General features: G+C 38.5%; 1 protein-coding gene across 1 annotated transcript in view; it reads left to right on the top strand.

Moving 5' to 3' along the window:
* The first annotated feature begins 1,061 nt into the window (after positions 1 to 1,061).
* LOC139938061 (uncharacterized) overlaps positions 1,062 to 19,185 on the top strand; it is a 28,894-nt gene continuing 10,770 nt past the window's right edge. The window contains exons 1-2 of the mRNA XM_071933424.1: positions 1,062 to 1,386; positions 17,352 to 17,444. The gene's annotated coding sequence lies outside the window, so the exon portion shown is untranslated. The remainder of the gene's footprint in view (positions 1,387 to 17,351; positions 17,445 to 19,185) is intronic.

The following is a 19,185-nucleotide window of genomic DNA, read 5'->3' as shown; positions in this document are numbered from 1 at the left end:
CCTCCATGATTTAGACACACAGCACGAGCAGCCACGCACGCATACTAGCGCTGCGTGCGAACCGTACCACCACCAGCGGACTGATTGTGAAAAGATGGTTTAAATCAAGAGAGGGCGCTATGTACCGTTGTAGTTGAACATGGTTGAATAAAATACACACACTGTGTAATTTCTTGCGGTTATATTTTGTTATATTATGTTATATTATATTTATTGGTTTATTTCATACAAACATTACAAAGAAATGAACAGTATGACAACCGATACGGTTGAATTGCACTAGATCATGTACATTATACAAATAAACAAATCTTTAAAAGGAGCTAAAGGCTAAACATTTAAAACACACAATAGCAAATGAACAATCACCCAGCACTAAAAACAATGATGAGACTTGAAAAAATTGACGTTAACAAAGGGACAAATTGTGGATAAAAAGCCAACACTATAATCCATACAGTTCAAATTAAAATAAAAAAAAAAAAAAAAAATCCTTTGAGTCAACCCTCTGTTTGAAACAGTTTATTATTATGCGCCTCACAAAGTCTCATCTAGCCCCCCCCCCCCCACTTTTGGCTTCAGATTCCAGAGTGGCGACTTGATAGGAGCCATAGGCCTACCCCACCCCGGAATCGTTACACAATATTGTGAGAGTTGTTTGGGATTCAATGGATTCTGCCCCCTCCCCCACCCCCCCCCCCCTCCCCCATCATCTAAGGATTTTTGTCCCTGCATGAATATTGACTAATGGTCAGATTGTGGAAACACAAGTAACTCCCCAAAATCAAACATGAAAACATGATTCAATAATGACATCTCTCATAAACCAGAGTTCACCACTGCCAAAAATCAAGCAGCAGCCTAAAAATGACATCATATCTGAATATGCAAATCATACTGTAGCGGTTGTGATGTAGGATGACCGAAGCCCACACACTATGCGTAATGTACAAACTACATGAGTGTACGGCAAGCTGCCCTTACGGATGTACACTTGCTGGGATGTCAGTAGTGCAGTTTACATCACAATTTTGTTATACACTACAGCAGTGTCGGTGTAAATGTCAGCAGAAGTACGTGTAGACACACTCGACTCTTACAAAATAGCATAAACCATAAACCAGCCAGAGAAATTTGTTTCCCCTGGAGAATAGAAACCAAACCTGCCTCACTGGCTCATCCTAACAATCATGGCTCAGCGGTCTAAGTAACTTAACTGCAGTTTTAGACGTCAAGTTCACAACAGGAACGGACAACAATTGCCTTGCCCTTCTTCAAGTTCTTGCACTGTGTATTGAATGACTTGAGTTCATGGAGTTGGATGTGCACTCAAAGTGAAGTTCAAAATGCAGTTTGTGCATTCAAAAGTTGGATTTGGAATGAATGGTACGTACAATCGATGCATTTAAATCATGTTTTATTGTGTATACTGTTATTAGTTATAAATGTACAAATGTACTGATAATAGTGATGGTAGTTCATCATCAGATCATTTATGATATTGATATCATGGAGGTCTATTTTCTTCCTCCATGATGCGTGATAAAAGTGATATGTAGATTATAACACTAACACAGTAATACTAACAGTGATGGCCTATAATTTGAATAGTATGTCGACCTTTTTATGTAATGCCAGCAACTGCGATGGCAACTGGCAGAAAGAGCAAACCTCTATTTCGTGTTCAAAAGGGCATGGCAATAATTGTCGTGCGTTTCCAGAATGAGAAGGGCATCACAGCAATGTCGTAAGTGAAAAAAGGGCACCACTGCATTTTTGTAGAATTTGAGGGGCATCATGGCAAAAACTAAAATTTACAAAACTTTAAGGTTTAATTATTTTTTTACACAATCGCGCATGTAAAATTAATGCGTCTTCATCATCACATCATTTTTGACTTTGCGAAAACACCCCGCAAAAACTTGTCCACTTCCCCAGAACAACAAGACAAAACAACAAATTTTATGTTATTAGACAGTAAAATAATCTTTCTATTGATCCAAGGTATCGTAATCTGCGTCATTTTGGTATAAGTAAAGCCTCCACGTTGTGTTGTTTTCGCAAACAAGCTAACACTTCCGAGGAACTGTGCTTCGCAGACCATGCTGTCAGCGGCTATTATTGGGTGCGTACCAGCGAAGACAATACTGTTGTACGGTGTAAGCGTGCACACCAGCGATGGTGGTTATTTGGGGGGGGGGGGAATTGACATTTTTTATACGAGATAAAATCTCTCTTTTTTAAAATCACTCTGGCTAAAGTTGGGCTCTACATGTTCTTTGAACTCTCATTTATGCATTGACCTAGGAAGTGGTCCAGAAAATCCACTCTTCATTTATGTGTCATTCTCAATTTTTTTTTAAATTCTTACCGTAATTCAGTCCCCATTTACTCTGTTTTACCGCTAGTAGTCTAAAACATGCAATTATGTCAATGACCCCAACGCCTGCACATTGCCTGTCGCGACGTCACGATCCGTGCTTTGTGTACAAAACATATGTCCACGCGTCTGGGAACCACGCGAAGCCTAATAATTGGCAATTCCGCACTCTCGTGGTTGGGTTCCTCGAAAAGAGGAAGATTGTAAAATGGAAAGAAAAAAAAGTATGCAAAGAAATTTGCTATATAGAAAAAGAAACATGACATAAGAAAAAAGGACTAATGCTAGACAACTATTGTTACATGCTTGTAACCTGTGCTAGTTGCAAATGACTTGTTTTGTTTATCAAGTTTGTTAAATTTGACCCATGCTACATGTAGGTACACAATTTTGTATACTCTCTATCAGGCCTAAAGATTGATTTTGGGGTTAAATGTTGCTCCCAATTCATTTATTGAACCACATCAGATTTGTCGATCCAGCCTAATTTGGCAATGTTCATGGGGTGCCAATTTTGATTTGAGAGCTGCTGCACATGTGTGCATGGCTGGCCAGAATATATCAAACTCATGTAACACATCCACTGGGGGAGTTTTTAACATGCTGTCTGAAACACCAATGGGTGAATATCGTTGCTGTGTCATTGCATTAGATATGCTGGAACCGGGCCACCACCCCCCCCCCCCCCCTTGTAAAAATATGGCACTATGGAGTGCAGGATTCATCCAATCAAAAGCTTAAACCATTATAGACCAATTAACCTGTGACAGTACTGTCATGTTTACCAAAGAGTCACAAAGCCTGCATCCGAGTTTCATGAATTGCTAGGATTATTCCAGGCCTGTATATGCTTCGTTTTTGAAAGGGCAAGGGCACCATGGCATTTTCTCTTTGGTAAAGGGCACCCTATGAAAAAAATTGCAAATTTCTACTGAAACATTTCAAGGACAACGAACAAGGTAATGACCAGACCAGGGGGCATGGAGGCAATCGCCTTCATTGCCTTCGTAAAGTATCAGGCCTGTATTCCTGTCTCAAGTAAGGACGAGTAACCCGTCCTAACTGAAGATGGTTCAATGCGACCTAACATCTTTAGTTCTGGAACTTAACTCGTCTTTAGTCCTAAGATTAATCCTAAGTTACTTGTAAGAAGAGTTAGGTGAAATCGACTGCAGGACTTCATCTAGGCACGGTTTGTACAGAACTCAATGGAGAAAACAAATCTTAGGCTTCATGATAATTGCACTGTTTTATTGTTGTCACTTGTTGGTATGCAGAAAAGGGGAATACCTCAAAACTTATCAAGTTTTTATTTTAGTTATGGAAATTATGACAACAAATCTTTGTCCATATATGAGCTGTGTAGGATCTTGCCTGCCAGAAATAGCCTCGGAATGTACATGGTCACTCTTTGTAAACAAAGGTTTTATGGTATGTATGAATACGCACAGAGAGAAAAGATAGTAACACTCCAAGACATTTGTAAATTTGTTAATTATTTTCTAAAGTCAATGAAATAATTTGGATCAATGAAGCATCAGATCAGAACAGTCGTTGGAGATCGTTTTTGAAGTTTCATGGTAGTGAACTTCTTTTCCACTTCCAGATGTCATACACAATGTCGACTTATTTTTGTTAATTTTATGTTTGGGATGAGTGGCTGTTAAGGGTATGGTACCCTGGTAGATGGTCCAACATTGATGAGAGAGATGCTTCACAATGTGGAGTCAAATTTGTGTCTGTTTTTCCAGCAAATTAATAACAAAGTGCCTCTCACAATTCACCGACCAGGCCCGGGACCAGACCAGTTGTGAAGGTTTCAGTGGTACTCATTGATCCGCTGAAACAGAACATTTCCTGTCCAAAAGAAAATCAATGACTTGCTGGTTTGCGAAAGGATACATAAAACCATCCAATACACATTGTTGTTTAAGTGTTGTCCAAGGCCCACACTTTGTGTACCACAACTTCTATATCAAATAACAAACCTGTGAAAGTTTAGGCTCAATCGGTCATCGGAGTCGGGAGAAAACAACGGAAAAACCCACCCTTGTTTCCGCGCGTTCCGCCGTGTCATGACATGTGTTTAAAATAAATCCGTAATTCTCGTTAACAAGAATTTATATTGTTTTGCTGTTTTCTCAAAAAGTAAAGAATTTCATGGAATAATATTTCAAGAGAAGTCTTTCACTAATGCCTTCAGTAAACCCTGTAAGTTACGTGTAAATCTGTGAACTTTTAACTTTTTTTCTGAACTGAAAGGGTCCAATTGCTTTAATTTACCCCAATTTTTTATTGTAACATGTTCTTACACTGTTCCTATTGATGTATGTGTACATGTAGTACATGTACATTGTGTACTACATCATGTAGACTATGTAAAAATACAATGTACGTGTACATGTAGTACCATGTACATTAGTTGTTCAGTTACATGTTTTTTTATGAGACTTTGGGCAATATACCAAAGACCACTATAGAACAAAAAACAAACCCAATTCCAATCCGTCCATTGATTCACACGCTTTACAGGAAGTCGCAAGTGCAGAATTCCATGTGAGACAACGCCATGAAACTGGGCCCAGTAGACAACTAGACAAGTTATTACTGAATCATGGTTTACATCATCAAGTTTCAACAGAGTAATGGTCTGAAAGTTGTGGTTTGAACGCAAACATTTGTGAATGTTTTTTATATAAATAGAAACCTCTTTGGAAAGTAGCAAGCGGTGAGCAGCTTTTAGGTACGGATCGATCGTACTTGACATAAATTGAGCAGCTTTTATAATTTTGTGCAGATGTTCAGAGTAAAACACTAAACAAATTCATTTCATATGATTGATTTCTAAATGACAGAGTAAACCAGTTGATGGAGACTCCAACGCACCACAACGTACATGTTTTTGACAGTTTTAATGACATAACAGTTTTACTACGCAGTCAGTCCGTCATCATTGTAGGGGGTTTTGTTTGTTGAGGTATATGGACCAGAAGTCTCCTATATTAGTTATTTCCCTCGCTGGGGTCTAACAGGAAAACACAAACCTCTGGCAGAGAACCAACTACATGTACTAGGGATAAATGTAGTGAGGATATTTGTCATGGCGTCAAGTGTGGGGGTGCATGTAGTAAGTTCAACGGATATTCTATCAGGTTGGAGAATTTACGGTACATTATAGTATGATGTGAAATTTTGATTTGTGTACACACTACATATATGTGACCCCAGTAAAAAAAAAACTATATTTGAACAGTGCATCGGTTTGCCTGATGCACAAGCTATTGTAGAGAATTGATACACGTATGATACACGTTGGTACGCGTTGATACACGTAATATAAACAATTTGTAAACAAAACAGATATTTTTGTTTTTGTATGATCAAATTTTGATTCAAAAAATATAATAAAAACCATTTAAAATGCTCTTGATTGCACAATCATTAACGTGAAGTAAAAAAAACATTCCAAAGACTGTCCTTGTTTCAATTCAGTGTGATTCGGCCAATTTTGGGTCCCACAGTTTTGATAGATATCAGGGAACCTTGGGAACACAAGACAACTTGCTGCTCTTGTTGCATGACAAGTTTAACTGTTTAATCTTTTGCCAACAAAGAGCTGGATGAATGATTTGTTATTGATTTGAGTGCATTATTCTATCAGGTTTTTTTTAAGTCTGTTGTTCTTAGGGACAGGACACCACTAGAGTTACACCATAGAGTTATATATAAGAACTAGAGGGCGCACGAGTAATGCTTCGTGCACAAACGTCACGGGACCACAAGATGACAAGCGCGTCATTATGCACGTGCGTTGAATATGAAATACACGTTTGATTTATTTTTATTGAAGGCTCACGCGATGCTGTTTGTTCAACTTACAAAATGGCCGCACAAACACACGCTGTGAGATGCCAGTTTTGTCAACTTAGAAAATGGTCGCCTGCGCGCATGCCATACTGCGTATACAGGCCAGTGCGCCCTCTAGTTCTTAATATATAACTCTATGAGTTACACGTATCAGTAAACACGTTTGGAACTGCTGTACATGTATAAACATGTTGGAACCCAGAGACACTGTACTTTTTATTAACCCGTGGCCATCATGTATACGACACTTTTTAAATCAAGTGGGTGTGGACTTTATGTTCCTATGTACCTGTAGAACCATACTTTCACACAAAGTGATTCTGATCAAGAGAAGAGAGAGAATGAAAATTGCCAAAAAGAAATGTTGAGAAATCCAGAAATAGAAAGGAGTTGGGAGGAACTGATGGCATGCAAACATTATAATGCATGAATGATCACAAGCAAAACATGTGGTTAATGGTGCGTATTTCATTCTATTTGCTATGGTAATTTTGACTCATGCTTAACTACCACAACTAGTGAATAGGCCGACTTGTATACTGTACAATACAACCTACAGGTGCATGTACTACATGTACAATGTACTTGTATAGTCAAACCTCGAACGTCTGACTTGAAAGTTCATGTACAGGTTTATGATCTAAACCATTCAAGTGTTGGCTGATGCAATGCTCTGTTGCATTAGATGTCTCCCATATATTGTGAGAGTTGTTTGGGATTCAACCCCCCCCCCCCCAATCCAAGGATTTTTCTTTGCATAACTCCAAAATCTAACACAGTGCTTTTGATTCCTATTTATAACCATGATAACCGTCGCAGTGGAAGGAAAAACAAATTTTAACCATTCATCAATCAATCAACAACAACAACAACAACAACAACAACAACAACAACAACAACAACAACAACAAGAGATAATCCTGTTATGACTGACCGATCTCATTGTTCATAATGATCAAGTTCATGGTACTTTGATGACTTCAGACCTGAATAATTCAATTCCCTGTTGCCCATGTAGGTACCCAAGAGAAGTACAGAATACAAGTGTCCAATGTCAATGCACTGCTACTGCACATGGGAAGTGGCCCTCTGGGAATAAACAATTTTGTGTGGGTTTTTCCTTTTTAAAAATGAAGTAACGCAGCTGTTGAAAAAAAAAAAAAAAAAATACGTTGATGACTGAAATGACTAAATATGTACTCTGGCAGAGTTTAACTACATTGTAAATCAATCACTTCCAGGAATATTAGTGGGTTTACAATGAGGACAGGATTACTGCTGCTTTCAGGGTCACCCACACTGTTACAAACCCACAGGATGTGTACCTTTACAATCCAGATAATTCCCAGTGGTTATCATTTTTCTTTAAAGCCAACTTTACTGGACAGTATTGATTCTGATAAGTAGTTTTAATTCACTTGTCTGTTCTTTTATCCCTTGAAAGTCACTCGTGGCATTATCAAGATAATGGAAGTCCTACAAAGAATGATGTTTAAATGCAATAAAATACAGCCAATATGTGTATGAGACTGCTGTTGATAAAATAGGGATAAGAGAGATTTTAAATCTCCATATTTTTTTTCTGTCATGGATTGTGCATTGATCAGCGTTCTGAATTCTCAGTTGGTCCGCTGACAAATGCCTCAGAACCAGTCAGAATTCTGTGTAACTAGGCTGGCTAGTTGATTGCTTGCCACCTCAATGTGAGTTACTTATTGTTCAAATTTCTTCAAATTATGAATGTAAAAAAACTGACAGATCAGTGAAATGTCAAGCTAACTGCTCCTATTGACCCATTTCACCTGACGTCATCATCAGAAAAATCTTGAATGCGCCATACTGGTGGGCAATTTCACTGTGCGTTTTCATACATAACTCTATCCATTGAGTATGCTGTGCGTTTTGCAGTGAAGTGGGCGTTTTAGGCGACGCGGCGTTAATACACGTAAACCTAACTGCCCACCAACATGGTGAGCGTGGCATCAGTCGCCGCGTGTGACACGCGTGCAAGGGGTCAATTAGCCAGTCACTGAAAAAGTTTAGGGCAAATTCTGTTTGTATTAAAGTGCATTTGGCTACATGCGTATAGTACCTATAGCTTTACCTTCAGAACATGAAAACGAAACACCCAATGTTTTCTGGAACAGTAAAGAAAACGGTGTTTATAAATCTGGTATACAGGTTGAATCCCTTAATCACCTGAAGACGAGCAGAGTACACTGTTTGAAACATCAAGACCACTCCAGCGCTTTTCTTTTCGAAACCAAAGATAAACAAATATTCTGAGGACCAACCATATTCAGCATGTTTTTATGCAAACTTCCAAAATTTGGGTTCAAAATACACCACAGTTTAGAAAATTTCTGGGGGAACCCTGAATACAGAATGAATTCAGTATTATTGCTTGAAATCTAGATACTACCAGTTGGAAAATGATGGCAGTTTGCGATTCCATGCAATGTATATGCAAATGATTACTGAGCGCCACACGAATGATCTTTTGAAGGCGCTACACGAATTGTCTTTTGAAGTTCAGCCAATAAAGTTATTGAGTAGCCATTGCCGTGAAATAATAAGTTACGATCTTGAAAGTGACATGGAGTATGACGACTGCATGATTCATTGTCGTCTTAAGTGCTCATCAATTGAAGTGCTTGACTCCAAGGGATTGGAAATGTCTCAGACGATTCTCGTAATGTCTCCTACGCTGAGGACTAAAAGCGTCACGTTGATGACGAGATGTACTCGTCAAAAACCCTCCATGGATTGCAAAGATACAATCATCGATACACTGTAAATTTACACATTTCAGGTGATTGCTTCTATGCCCCCCCCCCCTCCATGCCGTGGTGCCTTTGAAATAAATGAGTAGACATTTACATATTTTTCATAAGGTGCCCTTCACCAAGTAGAAAAAGCCTTGGTGCCCTTGCTGTTTACAAAAATAAAGCATACTGGCCCGACATTTATTGCTTTTTTGTATCCAGTCATGTTCGAAATGAGTGAATTTAATTTAATTTCATTTAATATTTCACAGGGTACGAAAAAAGTAGTAGTTACTAAACAAAATCATTTAAAACGCAAGCATAAAAGATAGAGGTACGACCGCACAACTACATCATCCAAACATAAAACTTATCTGTACAAAAATGTACATTTATTTCATAGAAATGGCCGTTTTTAATCAACAATGATATTGAGAAAAGTCCTTATTATGTGTACATAGTCTTTTGTGAACGTTGTGCATTCACACAAATCATGCTGTTCATTCATGTCGGGCCATTCAATCCTTGACTGTTGGACGTGTGAAATGTGCACATGACAAGTACATGTACGTGTAGGATTCTACGAAGCCCATACAATATCACAGTGTGTAAACACTACACCTGAAGTGGAGATCATAAAGCATTATTGTAATTTTAAGGATCGAACACAACACCTGCCTATTACTCCGGTTACATAAAAATGCAATATTCATTGAGAAGAAGGAGGACAAAAATGTGTTAAAAAAAAAAAAGAAGTGTGCTAAGTAATAGAATGATGTTTCGTTGAGCATTAGTCATGCATGTATGAGCCTGTAGTAGTACCATGAGCCACACATACAGCATGTGTGATGAATAGTGTTAGCCAGTCCCACTGGAAATCGATCGGTTCTGCAAGAGGTAAAAAATCATCATACGGTACGCTATCATAGTACGACGACGACGACGGAGCCTGCCACAGCTTGGGCTTTGGGGCTGTGGTGGACTACATAGTGTGAAGTGTGGGTGAGCAGGAGTGCAGGTATGTACTAGCTGTGTGCAGTCTAGACGAATCTCAGATGAATATTATTGTGGATGGTTCATGGCTTAGACCCAGACACACTCATCTTGCATCCAGACCCTGTTTTCAGCACAGCGGCGTGCTCCAACTTTACAACGCAGAGCATAGCCCCAGTTGCCAGTAGGAGTAACATACGTACATCAGGCCTCTGATGGAATTTGTTCATGCTCGGGGTGTAGTGTGCGTTGAGGAAGACTTGTTTTTCTCCCCCTACTATAAACAGATGGCTTCTTCATAATTGACCTGTTTATGGAATGCCTGGATGTACATTTTTGATTCAACAGGTTATGAATGAGGTATGCTTTTATGCATTATTGCATGTATTTTGTTGTTGGCATCTTTACAGTTACCAATTCCTTTGAAAGTCCTTCCTCCATGGATAGAGTGTACCTTTTTGTTTTATTAATATCATTAAATCAATCCTACCTCCATGATTAAATAAACCACAAGGAAAACAACCTGGGTAGAGCCATGGTAGAACGGTTATAATGGCTTCTGACTGGCACCCGTTACAAAGATGTTGAATGTTATATTAGGGTCTTCGAGGCAATGACCAGGAGTATAGTCTTTGTTGCCCAGTGGTTAGATTGCAGGAACGTAATGTGTAATGTGTGTAGCTGATTATATTGGTATAAACTTAAGACAAATATACTGGAACAAAAATTTGCAAATTGAATGTAAACACAGTGATGAATTATTAATACGGATATTTAATAAATGTACAAAGTTCATGTCAACAGTCGAACCATCAACAGTTAATTACCGAAACTGGAAACAAAACAGAAGGAAGATATTTCTTTTCAATAACACCATAATCAAACAAAAGTATTTTTGTACAAACACAAAAATTCATCAAATTTATAAAATGCAAAGTTCGGTTACATATGCAAAATACTTTGGAGACATTGTCCACGCCATTACACTCTTTGAAAAAGTTGTGAACATTTTGTTGCCAGTCCCCCACAGTTTGTTGAAAGAAAGAAAACAAAACCGGAAAGACCCATGCTGTACTTTTCTTTACCAACCCCAGAAAAAGAAGAAAAAAACAGAAAAAGGGGGGAAATCTATTGTCAATGTTGTAAAGTTTGAAGCATGATTGATCATATTGTTATATACTAACAATGTACAGTAGCTTGTGTCTGTTAAAAGTCGGTCTTTTTAATGCCGTGTAAATCTTTGGCCTTGAGGTGTTGAACATTTGATGGCCCTTGGTTGCTTTTGTCCGACTGGAATCAGTGTTGGAATCATTCCGATCAAAAGTTGAGATTCTTTGTGAGACTTATTTGTTAGTTTTAATGATATGCTTTTGGAAATGCATCACAGGGAAAGATTTTGCCCAGCAATTTTGCATAGAAAAAATATTTGGAACTACAATTGTATGTGCACCCTCAAGAATGCCAATACTCGAGTTACAAATGATGATCTTTGAGTAGCAACTATTTGCTTTGCTATTGACCAAATACACCTGACGTGATCATCAGAATAATCTTGGATGCGCCGTTTTGGTAGTCAATGTCAACGTGTGTTATTCAGAAAAGTGTGCATTTTAGGCGGCGCGGCAATTACTTGTAAACCTGTTGACCACCAACATGTAAGTGGGGCATCAGTCGTGGCGTGTGACGCGCGTGCAAGGGGTCAATACAAGGGAAATCGTTCACTGCATCGTAATGCTATTCTTATCAGGATCTGGGGCCACCATTTTTGTGATGTTCCCTGTCCCCTGTGTATAAAAGTAGTAATGATTAGTGATTCTCATTATGCTAAATAGGGGCCAGACTATTTGGCCTTTCTATTCTTCGTATGTTTGTAGTATACTGATTGTGTATAAAGTCTGTTAACAGTGTTTTTGAGGATAACTATATTTGTTAATGATGTGATACCAATACTTCACTTTCCTGTGATTATTTTCAACTATTGGCATTTTTTAAATATAAATAAACCATTCTAATTCTAATACATTGGTATAAATAGAGTAATGTTTAGACCATGTATGGGCTGTAGCACGTATACATATGCACAGGAACTTGTGCACTTGGTTTTTCATCCCAGTAAATCAAGGAATTCTTTTCCTCCCATTGTATTGTGTATGTTAAGCTCTGTCCCCAGTGGATTTTGTATAAAAAGCAAAATGAGGACATCACTCCCTCAAAACACCAGGGCCCAATTTCATGGCTCTGCTTACTGTGGAATTCTGCACTTACGACCACCATTCTCTGCTTACGTGCAAGGGCCCAATTTCTGCGCTAGCTGTGTTTTAAGCGTAGAATGCCTAGTTGCATGGAGTACGCACGCGCAGAAGCCAAAATTCCCTGCTAACCCGTGAAGTACGCTTGCCGTAAACACGGAATTCCCTGCTTCCGCAAGCGCCGATTCTGTGCTTACGGTAAGCAGGACCATGAAATTGTGCTCTGATCCCACACACGTGTGTATCTGCAGACTACACAACATGTAACTTTCCTATAAATGTTGGTCACATTTATCTGTGAGTTTCTCAACCATTTAAAACCATTCAACTGCATGGGTTGTGCACAGAACTTATTGTTAAATACATAATGCAACGGTATGTGTGAATAGTTAATTCAGGGGTTTTCTATCATACCACAGTGGTTAATATTGGATGGTCACAGAGTTAGAGGTTTGACTGTGTACCATACATGTAGTGTATAAAAATCAAGTTTCAGGCTGGCATAGTTTTACTAATCTATCAAAACCACAGTGGTTGATATTGGATGGTAAAACAGTAGGAGGGTTGACTGTACGTATTCAGACGCAATAGATAAACCATATTTCAGGCTTGCATATTACATAATTAATAGCCACAGGAATAATGAATGGTAACAACAGTAGGAGGGGTGACTGTACGTATTCAGACGCAATACATAAATCATTTTTCAGACTCGCATACTTTACATCATTAAAAGCCAAAGTGGTATTGAATGGTCAAATAGTAGGAGGGGTGACTGTGCACACTCAGACACAATACATAAATCATATTTCAGGCTTGAATACTTTTATGTATATTACATCATTAAAGCTACAGTGGTAATGAATGGTCAAATAGTAGGAGGGGTGACTATGCACATTCAAACACAACATGCATACATTACATAAATCATATCATCCATAAAAACAACACGTTGGTTATTATTATTGATTGGTCAGACAGTAACAAAACCTTGGGATGGCAGACTGACGAAATCACAATCTTTTTGTGGAACAGTTTTTATTGATACCTGTACAAACCAACAGGTGTACATGATGCAACATGTGGACCATTAGTTTAATCATGGAGGAAGCTCTATGGTTTAATGTACGTGTACATACATTGGTAGTGGTGGCTGTCTTACTGACACATGAACCCAAAGAAACGGAAACAATTTAATGAGGATTAGGTAGATGCTATTTTTAGATGGGAGGGTGACTTATTCCCAAAACAATATAATGAACATCCTTCAAGAACATGCCTGCAACTTAAGTACTGCATGCGTACATGTACCCTTCCGCATAGTGGACGTATGTGAACACGTACTGCATTACAACTACACCAACGCATGTACCCCCATACATGTACATGGTACACAATGTAGGGTATGACGTTGCAAGTCTGGTTTAAAGAGTTAATAATGATGATGTGACGACCGGCAAAAGTGCAGAGACATTTTGATCACACATTCATTCTAAACACACTTCATTCTGTACACTATGTACAGACTTTGGAGCAATCTCCATGATATGACACAATGAATGCGCCTTGATCACCCAGGGATACGTGCGCATTACAAGTCTTATTATTATTATTATTATTATTATTATTATTATCATTATCATTATCATTATCATTATCATTATCATCATCATCATCATCATCATCATCATCATCATCATCATCATCATCACCATCACCATCACCATCACCATCACCATCACCATCACCATCACCATCACCATCACCATCACCATCACCATCACCATCACCATCACCATCACCATCACCATCACCATCACCATCACCATCACCATCACCATCACCATCACCATCACCATCACCATCACCATCACCATCACCATCACCATCACCATCACCATCACCATCACCATCACCATCACCATCACCATCACCATCACCATCACCATCACCATCACCATCACCATCACCATCACCATCACCATCACCATCACCATCACCATCACCATCACCATCACCATCACCATCACCATCACTATCATTATCATTATCATTATCATTATCATTATCATTATTATTATTATTATTATTATTATTATTATAAATGAAGTTAAAATTTGTGGATGTGATCACGCCGGTAGCATGCCTTTTTGTGCGCTTACATGTATGGTTAGCAACGCTTTTAAATGGAAATTGTACAGTAAGCACAAAATCGGCCGTTAAGCAGCTCTATAAAATTGTACATGTAGGCCTAGTGTATGCACTCCACTGTACATTTTATTGACATGAACTCACGATTCTAAAGAGACAACGAACTATAGTGTACTATGTATCATCATGGAGCCATACAGTAGAACTAAAAATCAAACCAGGAAATGTGCATAACATATGCAGGCATTCCAGACTCTAGTCAGGCACGTATACATGTCAGTATACACATGTACTGGATTATTCCATTATTAAAGACACTGGACACTTTTGGTAATTGTCAAAGACCAGTCCACCTGGTGTATCTCAACATAAAATAACAAACCTGTGAAAATTTGAGCTCAATTGGTCGTCGAAGTTGCGAGTATGAAAGATAAAACACCCTTGTCACCTGAAGTTGTGTGCTTTCATATGCTTGATTTCGAGACCTCAAATTCTAAATTTGAGGTCTTGAAATGTCTCGAAATCAAATTCGTGGAAAATTACTTCTTTCTCAAAAACTACTTCACTTCAGAGGGAGGCGTTTCTCACAATGTTTTATACTACCAACCTCTCCCCATTACTCGCTACCGAGTAAGGTTTTATGCTCATAATTATTTTGAGTAAATACCAATAGTGTCCACTGCCTTTTTAAAGACTGGAATCTGATACGCAATTTCACCCAAAATATTGCTCTACATGTTTTTTGTTTGCCAAAGCGTGTTTGTTTGGGTTCTTCTTTTTGGAGATACATGTATTAATGTGGAAATTGTATTGGATTTTAAGCAACAGAGGCACTTATAATTTTGCAAGATGCATCTACATATTATCATTATCATATTGATACCATCTTTATAACAAGTAGGCTTTTCAGATAAAAGTTATTTCAGTTCCTTTTTGGGGGCATCCAAGCTATGTTAAAAATATTAATGACAAAGTACACTATTGCTCTGTACCCTGGAAAGCACGAATGGCCTGAAAAATACATGTATATATATGTTGGGCGCGATCGGTCAATCTGCGCGATCAACCGATTGCGCTGCGCTATTGAACGATCAAATTAAGATCAATTGGTCATGCAGCAATCGGTCGATCGCACAACAATCGGTCGATCGCGCAACAATCGGTCGATCGCGCAATGACATCTTTGCGCAATTGACCGATTGCGCTTCGAGTATTTTTCCCGTTATCAGCGGATCGCGCAGGAAAGGCTTTGCGCGATCTACCGATCTAAAATCGTAGTGACGTCACACTACGATTGATTTCCAGTTACAATCAATCTTTGTGAATTCGGCTAAACATATACATGTACAGTAACTGTTTACCCAACCTAACATGTTACATGTGTTGAAGCAGTCTAATGAAGCATAGAAGGGTGGAGTGTGAAGGATGAGTACATACTGTATGTGATTAGTCATTAGCCAACATGTAGCCATACCAGTGAAGCTTACACTACAGAGTATGTGTACCAACCCAGTTAATTACACTGGTATTAATTTAAAATGTAAACACATCATAATTTATTAATATTAGGAGTTAAGCATGCCAAAGCAATGTACACTACAGTATGTATAATAAGGTCAAAGTATTAATTCACGTGCGGATATGAATTTTTTTTATTGTGTCAAATCCAATTTCTATACTTGTAACCAGAACAAATGTTCCTTGTTATTTTTGTCGATACTAATTAATTTGCTTGCAACTACGATGACCAATTGATCCCAACTTTTCACAGAAATGCATTTTTGGGGATATACATATGTACCAAGTGCGGATACTGGGCCCAATTTCATGGCTCTGCTTGCCGCCGAATTCTTTGCTTACGATCACCATTCTGCGCTTACGTGGTAAGCGCCGAATTTCTGTGCTAGCCTTGTAAGCGTAGAATGCCTAGTAACATGGAGTACGCATGCGCAGAAGCCAAAATTCCCCACTAATCCGTGAAATACGCTTGGTGTAAGCACGGAATTCCCTACGTCCTTAAGCGCCGGTTCTGTGCTTATGGTAAGCAGAGCCATGAAATTGGCCCCTGGTCTTTGACAAAGTTCTAGATACCAAAAGTATGTCCATGTCTCTATGTACATTGAAACTCATCAGGGCCCAATTTCATGGCTCTGCTTACCGTAAGCACAGAATCGGCGCTTACGGAAGCAGGAAATTCTGTGCTTACGGCAAGCCTATTTCCCGGGTTAGTGGCAAATTTTGGCTTCTGCGCGTACATACTCCACGTTACTAGGCATTCTACGCTTACAAGGCTAGCGCAGAAATTTGGCGCTTGCACGTAAGCGGGAAATCGTGATCATAAGCGCGGAATTCGGCAGTAAGCAGAGCCATGAAATGGGCCCAGAATTTGTGAATATTAGGGGAAGCCTGCCAAAAGCATGTAGATGCTGTATAAACTAGCAAATCAGTCAACATGTGTACACATGTACATTGTATCTTGCTGAGTTCCCAAAGAAAAGTCTGTGGAAGATGGGCATACAAGGGTACTTTTTAACTTTGTGTAAAATTGTTTTCGTACATTGTACTTTCCGAAAGATGGAATTCCTGTTTCCATCACAGTATTACCCCCTGGTACATTGTAATGCCATCATATCTATGTAACTCTGATGCTTTGAGACACTTGATGGGCATAGAAAAAAGCACTACTATGTATTGAGACCTGCATTTTATAATTTTTACAGGTGTTTTTGCACCAGTACACTTTTTGCTCATTTCCCCCCCCCAACCCCCAACCCGCCCACTTCCTCCTTTTTCCGCCAACTTCTTTCCAACAGCATAACTCAAGATTGAAACTGAATTGAGCCTTGTAACCAAGCATGGTAATCATCATCTTACTTTATTCGAATTTTCTGCTTTCTGAATTTTTTTAAAAGTTAATTAAATTGTTATTGTTATTTTTCATTTCAGGTTTACACCCATGCAATGATCATAATCCGGGACTCATCATAGCTGTGTAGGACGCAGGGTCTTCAGCTGAAAGTATCAAAATCATATTTCAAGGTAAATTTTGTTTTTATGAAAAGAGCTGTAAATAAAAGTTTAAAGAAGCAGAACAATTTGAAATGACCTTACATCTCTACGAAAGCAGAGTCTTTCTCTTAAAGGCAGTGGACACTATTGGTAATTACTCAAAAAAATTATCAGCATAAAACCCTGCTTGGTAACAAGTAATGGGGAGAGGTTGATAGTATTAAAAATTGTGAGAAACGGCTCCCTCTGAAGTGACGTAGTTTTCGAGAAAGGGGTAATTTTCCACGAATTTGATTTTGAGACCTCAAGTTTAGAATTGGAGGTCTCGAAATCAAGCATCCAAAAGCACACAATTTCGTGTTGCACAGGTGTTTTTTTCATTATTATCTCGCAACTCCAATCGAGCTCAAATTTTCACAGGTTTGTTATTTTATGCATATGTTGAGATACACCAAGTGAGAAGACTCGTCTTTGACAATTACCAATAGTGTCCACTGCCTTTAAGTCTTTGACTTGAGAAATACTCTGCTAGGGTCGAAATGTAATGCCAGAACCGTTTTTAAAATTTGAATACCATACATGTAGGTCTTTCTGGACTGCTACATCTTTAAAACATCAATGTTTGTGTTACCAAATAGTTTGTTTTTAATTTGAGTCATTTATACATTTATTTTGATTCCATGATTCAATGATTGTGTGTTTTGCATTTTATTGACCATGCATTAGTCTCTTTCCTTCTCTCTATCTCTCCCTACCTCTTTCCCTCTTACCATTTTGAATAATTTTGATGAAAAATTTGTTTCGTTTTCAATAATATCATAACAAGAATAGGAACACTTTATATTTACATACAAAAATCAAGTTAACAATAAGTGTGTGGATAGTGCCAATTATGATCAATTTATTAACAAAGTAAATGGTGCATAAAATGGCTAAGAAAAACAAATAGTTCCCTTGATAAAATCCCATTTTTTTTAATTATTCATCGTACATCAGCATCTGTACAATCCCACACAATACTCAATAGCACATGGATGCTATGCTATTGTCAAGGCATTCACATATCTCTAATAAGGGATGACCTGGTAGCATTATTTTCCTATTTGGGTCACCTGTCAAAATAAATACAAGCCTGCCCTCTGTAGCTTGAATCCACCTGTTGTTCCATTCATTCATTTATCCATTCATACATTCATCCATTCATCAGTCAGGCCAGTAGCCATAATTGATTGGCCCCGAGGGGGTTCGTGCCTAATTTACAAGGTGACACCTGCACTTGTAGTACTGTCAGTCAAGTAAATGGATGATCTGTTATTCAGAATTTGTGGGGATGGATTAATTTGCATACATGTACACTGTAAGTGTGAACTTGCAGGCCTTGAACTTCTCTCTTGAAGGGGCACTGTAATTTTCCTCTCTGGTAAGGGGCACGTCTATGAGGAAAACCTAAGTTTGTATTGGAACCTTGTGGAGGGCACCACAGCAAAAAGCACAGGGCACCACAGCAATTGTTATAGGTACCGTGTGCTATTTCATTTCGAGGCCTGTGTACCTACTTGGTGAAAGTAGTTTTTTTGCTTCATTTTGTTTGGAGCGCAAGACAAAGTGCAAGAACAGAATGATCTTGATGGAATTGCGTATGTAATTAATGACAAAACATATTGTTGTGTACATTGTGTGTTTCTCCTGTGATGTTCATGAATATGTTGAATTACATTTTCATTTGTTTACTGTGTTGAAATACTTAATCCTGTTTGTGAATATTAATCTG

This window comes from Asterias amurensis, chromosome 6, assembly GCF_032118995.1.
Source record: "Asterias amurensis chromosome 6, ASM3211899v1".
NCBI classification, from domain to species: domain Eukaryota; kingdom Metazoa; phylum Echinodermata; class Asteroidea; order Forcipulatida; family Asteriidae; genus Asterias; species Asterias amurensis.
Note: the sequence above shows the minus strand (reverse complement) of the source record. Positions and strands in the feature narration are given on the sequence as shown.